The 7,375-nt window shown below is 37.6% G+C and overlaps 1 non-coding gene across 2 annotated transcripts in view; it reads left to right on the top strand.

Annotated features, from left to right (window-relative positions):
• Nucleotides 1–7,375, top strand: part of LOC106881481 (uncharacterized) — a 137,628-nt gene that overhangs the window by 33,369 nt on the left and 96,884 nt on the right. Inside the window, exon 2 of one of the 2 annotated variants that reach the window (XR_016244479.1) lies at nt 4,771–4,906. The exons of the other annotated variant lie outside the window; for it this stretch is intronic. This is a non-coding gene — a transcript (uncharacterized LOC106881481). The remainder of the gene's footprint in view (nt 1–4,770; nt 4,907–7,375) is intronic. 2 annotated transcript variants of the gene reach the window in all.

Genomic DNA, 7,375 nt, shown 5'->3' with positions numbered 1-7,375 from the left:
TATTATTATAATCAGAACGAAGAGGGCAAGCTGGCAGAATCGCTACGGAGGCGAACACATCCATAGACATACTGACACACTCACAACTATACCTAACATCTATAATATACAAAAATTACATTTTACTTCTTTATACGTAAAGAAATTAGACGTAAACAAAACAACACCGGTTGTTAAGCGGTAGTGGAAGACAAACATGACAACACACACACAAACATACACATGCACAAACACACATATATATATGAGGGGCTTCCTCACAGTTTCCGTCTACGGAATTCACTTATAAGGCACTAGTTGACTCGGGGCTATTCTAGAAGATACTTGTCCAAGATGTCACGCAATGGGACTGAACCCGAGACCACGTGGTTGCAAAGCGAGCTTTTTAACCACACAGCCAGGCCTGCATGTTTTGACAGTCTGCGCAGCAACAATTTCTGCATTTGGCATCTTCAACTGTCAAGAGCAGCAGCAGCATAAGCTAGAAGTGCAACAATAAAAATAGCAATAGTAACAACAACAACAATAACAATAATAATATTAATAGTTGTTTAAGTTGTGGCAGCAGCAGCTTCTGGAACCAGTGCAACAGCAGCAGCAGCAGCAGCAGCAGCAGCAGCAATATAAGCAGTTACGCAAGCAGAAGCAACCAAACTACTGCATTGGTCCTGATTGCATTTATTGATTAGGACAGGTTGTGCTGTTAGATATACAGGTGTGGGAATGACACGTGTAGAACAATGAATGGTTGTTGCTGTGATTGTGGTTCCGATTGTTATTGTTGTTTGTTTATTGCTGCTGTTACGGTTGCTGTTGTTGTTGTTGTTGTTCATGTTGTTGTTCAGGTCAGTCTCGATAGAGGAGAACATATTTGATAACCAAATATATTCCACCTTTTAACATCTCGTCTTTTATTAAAACTATTAAAACAAAAAATGAGTCTAAGACTACTTTATCCATCGTATCTTTCCAGTGTGATTTGAGGGAGATTTGGTTCCTATTTCTACTATATCCACCGACCACGTTGTGTCTCCTTCGTTTACTCAATGCATGGTTTCCTTACTGTTATTAGTATTGTTAATGTTATTGTTGTTATTTAGCCCAAAGGCCAACCCTGGTCGAGCAGGCCTATGATCAGATGCATTACAGTTGTGACGGTAGAGCAGAGGCCATTGACAACTTTTCTCTACTGTTCTCGACTTTGAGGCTGTAGGCTTTCTCTCAAGTTTTGCTGGTTTTGAATTGTCATCGATGCTTATGTAATTTTGCGTTTATTTCTAGATAGGGGTCTTGGCCCTACGCAAACCATTTTTTTTTTTCATTTCTGGGAAGAGATGGTTCACATCAATCTGGTCTCTATTTCTTGACCTGTCCAGCATGAGAGGCCTTTACCAGGAGCACGCACTCCGCAGTCATAGTTCTAAGGGTCATTGAAGCGCAAGAAGGACAAGAAGGACTGCAAAAAGGGCAGGACCACGTGGTGGAAGGTATAGTGTATCTTGGGCCAAATAAGCCAATGTGCTTTTCTTCTTTTAAGGCGGTAGCGAGTATTCAAAGGGAGCATTGTCTGCTACTTCTAGTGAGTAGAGGAACTGCGTAGAGGGTTCCTAGTTGGTTCGTGTATTCCTCGATAGGAAATTTATTCGGAGACAGATGCAGAAATGTAAACTGATGTTCATATTATTGAATCAATAAATTCCGCCGAGGTCGACGTTGCCAGTCATGTTTTCGGGATTGATAAAGTAATGTACAAGTTGAGCCCTGAGGTCGATGTAATCGACTTGCCCCTCCCCTCAAAATTTCAGGCCTTGTGCCTATAATAGAAAGGATGATATTCGTTTCTATTCTAGGCATCGACCCCAGTGCTCGACATTCATTCAGTCATACGTTCTTTCAAGCATTCGTTCATTTGTCCGTTTTTTCGTTCATTCTTGTATTCGTTTGTTCGTTTGTTCGTTCATTCATTCGTTCGTCTTTCCATTCTTTCATCTATTCGTTCACTTATTCACTCATTCTTTCCTTTCAATATTCTTTAATTCGGTTATTCTTGTTTGATAAGTTTCAATCGCCGAAGAAGGTAAGGCAGCAGCCTTATTATATTGATAGTTGGCCTGGAGCTCTTCAATCGTTCTTATTTTGACCTTGCTCCACTCAGCAGCCACGTATTCAAGTTAATGGCTTTCACGCGCTCCCTGCGTCTGCGTCCGTGTGCATAAGCGTGTTAATGTGGCGCGAAAGAGTTCGCAAAGCTAAAATAAAAGTACTTGACTCGCTCCTATATAAATGCACTTGCCAACGCGCTCGAGCGATTCATCTTTAATCTCACTTTGTTTCTCACGAGGAAAGAAAGGGGACGAGCTAGCAGAGTCGTTAGCGCGCTGGACGAAATGCTTAGCGGTATTTCGCCCGTCGCTACGTTCTGAGTTCAAATTCTGCCGAGGTCGACATTGCCTTTCATCCTTTCGAGGTCGATAAATTAAGTACCAGTTGCGTACTGGGGTCGATCTAATCGACTGGACCCCTCCCCTAAAATTTCAGGTCTTGTACCTATAATAGAAAGGATAACTTGAGAAGCGGAAAAGAAAATACAAAACTAAACAATAATAGTTTCACCAGTCTTAGAGAATCTGTGAAGGTAATGGGCACGATTTCACGCTTTCGACTAAATCACAAAGCATGGGGATTTATAAGCGAGTATTGCTCTTCGTCTCCAAATAGATTCATATTGCAATTTACAGTCTTCCCGCCTTAGTTCAGGTTGAATTTCAAAGAATGGGACTTACATGATAATAGAGACGTTAGCATCGGCTATAATATAGACAATGCGCATTCATCTTCATCTCATATCAATATGAAAGAGGACTGTGATACGAAAGAAAGGAAGTAAGCCAGGAAGGAAATGTTAGTTAGCCTAAAAAAATCGATAGATCGATCGGTGAATAGACTAATTTGTGCGAAAGATATGTTTATCCACAAATCAAATGTAAGCAACTATATCTATGCACATACAGCTATAAGGCGTATAAAGGTATATAAACACATAGTCAAAGAGAAGCAGAATATTTTACCCAAGCGTCGCTCACTCACATACTTGATTTCGAACAATGCAATCGATTGATTGTTCGTTTAAAACAACAGTAATATGGTAATGTAAACTCAGCTAGACTATGTCTAAAGACGAACATAAAGATTGTTACGGTTAGAATGTTTTATCATCGATCTATCTGTCAACCAAGGGCGACCTACATCTAGACAACCGTGGCAACGTCAACAGCATGAATAGGTGTTAGTCAAGTGACATGATTTTAAGCGACAGTTGATGGGTGGCTCAATTTTCTTCTGCAACACTCGTCATATTGGACATGACATTTTCTCATATTGACACAGAACAAGATATGGGTTGGGGGTAGGAGAGATTTCTTGATTAACATTGACCTCAAAATATCCCTGGAACAAGCATGATTTGAACTTAGATCGTAGAAAAACAAACCGAGAATGACGACTGATAAAATTAGCGGAACTGGCTAAAACCTAATATTGTCTGGTCTCCTTCTTTAATGTTTCAATTTTCGGGGTCTACTTTGTCTTTCAGTGGTTCATAACATTTCTCTCGATCCCTAAGACCCATGAAGACGATTACCTGGTTTCCGTGACCGAAATCACAATATTCCCGCCGAATGGGACCCCGGTATCTGACAGCGTGGAAGGCCAGTGATTTTGAGGGGAGGAGCAAGTTGATTACATAAACTCTAATACTTCACTGGTACTTTATTTTATCAACTTCTAAGGGATGAAAGAGAAAGCTGTTAAGCATTTTGTTGTTCTGGTATCGGAGACTTGATCTAAATGTTTGCAACAAAGATGACTCTGCAAAAGGCCCTTATGGACCGGGTAGATTGCGATGTAGAACAGGGCAACGAATTAAGCCTCTTATTTAAGAACATGACCGATCTATTAAACCAGCCTGCACAGCTTCTGTCCACCAAATTTCGCCTACAATGATTTGGTCAATCCTAGATGATGATAGAAGTTACCACACAGTGGAATTGAACCCGAAATCACGTTGTTTGTGAATCGTTTCTTAGCCAGATACCCATGCCTACACGTTGTAATGAAAATAATAATCGCTGACATAATTAACGAGTATTTTGTTTTTGTTGAGAAAGAAAGAAAAGTAACAAAGAAGATGGACAACTCACGAAGAACGTAGGCAGGCTTTTGTCACAACCGTTTGACATTGTAATGGCTGGTGATAGAGTGCACTGTTAAAACTAGGTCTATGACTGGTAGGTAAAAACTAGGACACAATTGAACTGATCTTTTTAATACGCACACATATGTAGATATACACTCAGAGACACAGTTACACAATCGTTACACACACACACACACACTATTATAATGCGTGTGTTCTATTTTCTTGAAACCTGTTGCATGTTCGTCATTAATTCACGATTTAAAAGTGTCATCGGCAGAAATAACACATTTTCAGGAATTTTAACCTTTAAATGAATTGAATTTCTTGCATTTTATGATTTGGCAAAGTAGTTGCTTATGTAATAAAAGAGTGGGCAAAAATTACATAAAGAAATCAAGATTGAGAATCTCAAATCTTTTATTTTCTGACTTAATTTTCAGAAAAAAGCGTTGGTGTGTAGAAAATATAGATTTAATCAATGTAAAAGACGAAATGCAGAATAAATTAATGAAGCTTTTTTATTTTATTATGAACACAGGGGATATATTTCTTCTTTTCTTGTTATTAACTAGGAAATTAGGTTGACTGTAACAAACCCCTTGTGGTCAGATAAAACTGTTGATACAAAAAGACTTCAGTTTGGTTGTCAAGAAAAGTTGTCCGAAAGTCTTTTCCGGAAATTAAGAGTCTTGACGGAATCCCATATAGGTATGTATGTATGTATGTATGTATGTATGTATGTATGCATGTATGCATGTATGTATGTGTGTGTGTATGCTTGTATGTATGTATGTATATATGTATACGTGCGCGTATACATACTGATAATAAATGTGAAAATGTTTTATTATAACTGAGTCAACAAGTCGTATTTTTTCGGATTCAGTTTTAATAAACACACAGAAACACACACACAAACCTACTCACTATCTCTCACACACACAAACCTACTCACTATCTCTCACACACACACATATGGACTTTTGTACAATGAATCCATGCTACTGCGTATCTACAAATGTGATTCGATCCAGCTAACATGCTCCTTCAGTACGAAAACGAGTTGGAAAGCAATGAAACTATATTCACGATAGGAGAAAATATTTTGCCCTTCTGATAATAGGAGCGTGTGAAATGCAATGATGTGTAGTTTCATTTTGCAGAATGAGTCGTGTTGAGTTTATTTACGTAGGCCGAAGTGAACGCCCAGACGAGTTTTGCTTATCAGACACTTCTAGAGCTTATAGAATGAAACTGGGACTTTTTACATTGTGCTACACAGATTTTAGCGAAGAGATCAACAAATCTCCCATCAGTACTGCTGTTGCTCTCAACTGTGTCACATTGCTGTTCTTACTTCACTGCCTGTTTAATGAGTGTGTAACCTCAGCTACCGATACAAGGCTCGTCGATAGGCACTCATTGCTTCTCAGCTGATTGCTTAGCCAGGCAAGCACTCAGAAAGTTTATCTTTCTAAAATTGAAAATTTGTGAATAGGAAAGTCAGGTAACAATAAAAATAATAGATATGAATAAAAAACCCAAAAGCAATAAGCAAAAAAAAGTAACAACAAACAACAACAAAACAAACAAACCATTTGCGTTTGATGAGAAACGACCTGGATGTGACTAAAAGCATTTAGCTGGCTGTTAGTGAAATAACTAGTAATGGAATGTGTGTGTGTGTGTGTGTGTGTACGTGTATTTGTGTGTATGTGTGTGTATATATGTATATATGTATTTGTGTGTATGTAGGTATTTATATGTGTGTATGTATCTATATGTATGTGTTTGTGTGTATATATGCATGCATATATATGTGTGTGTTTGTATGTGCATATACAAGTATATATATGTATATATATGTGTGTGTGTGAGTATGTGTATTTGTATATATGTGTGTGTATGTATTTATATGTGTGTGTATGTATCTATATGTGTATGTGAGTGCGTGTGTGTGTGTGTAAACACATACTCCACACCATACAAAAGTACAAATAAATGATATAATTATCTTGGATTGTTTTTCTCTTTCATTGTTAATCCGCCAATTAACTGTTCTGTCGTACGTCTATGTCGATTAACCTCTAGAAAGGATTAAATATGATCTTAATTCAAAAAGAAAAGAAAAAACAAAAACAAAAACAAACAATAAAAATAACCATTTCGAATTTGCGTAAAATTCGTAATGAGATCTTCGTCAAGACACATCGTCCATCCTTTCGAAGACTTCTATACACAGAGCAACGTGTTTAGTGAGAGAAAGGTTTAGAACTTGGAACACGTTTGATTCCGGTTTAAGAACTACGTGATGTTTACGGAGATAGAAATATTTACTTGGTGGCGGGCGCGGGCTGGAAGGTTATGTAGTTTTCATAAGTGTTAATTATTGGACATAGGTATGATTGCATATCGTTTATCTTTTACTTCAATCATTGGGCTTCTGCCATACTGGGGAAACCACTTTAAACGGTTTAGGAAAAAAAATTACATTTTTAAACATAGTTACATGTTTAGAAAAACAGAGTAATGAACTCTACGATATCTTGGCAACCAAATGAGAGTAAGAGAAACCCTACGATGGCTTTAACGAAAGCTGAAATTGATTGTTTGGCCGACTCGATTTTTCTCCCCGGTTACTGAAAGTACTGTAGTTTATCCACAGTGCCTTATTTATGGCGAAAGGCTAGAAATATGTTTATCAAATAAAATAGTTTTAACATTGATTATGAATTTGATCTCAAATACGATGTTTTGGTGGACCAGTTACTACATACATACCTGCACACATACTTACACCGCTGCACGCCCGCACGCACACACACACGCATGTATGTATATATATATATATATATATATATATATATATATATATATATATATATATATATATATATATATATATATATACATACATGATCAACACACCGTGAATCAGAATGACTGAAATAAATGTAACTATTTGAAATCCTAGCTGTGAGAGAATATATAAGAATGAAACATTGTTTCCATGCTTCCATGCTTCCATGCTTTTGAGCGAATGCATTTACTATCCTATGGATTTTTTTGTATGTATATGTATATATGTATATATGTATATATGTGTGTGTGTTTGGGTGTTTGGGTGTGTGTGTGTATGTGTATGTGCGTGCGCGCGTGTGTGTACGTATGTATGTA

The sequence above is a fragment of the Octopus bimaculoides genome, chromosome 15, assembly GCF_046866305.1.
Source record: "Octopus bimaculoides isolate indiv1 chromosome 15, ASM4686630v1, whole genome shotgun sequence".
In the NCBI taxonomy this organism is placed as follows: Eukaryota; Metazoa; Mollusca; class Cephalopoda; order Octopoda; family Octopodidae; genus Octopus; species Octopus bimaculoides.
Note: the sequence above shows the minus strand (reverse complement) of the source record. Positions and strands in the feature narration are given on the sequence as shown.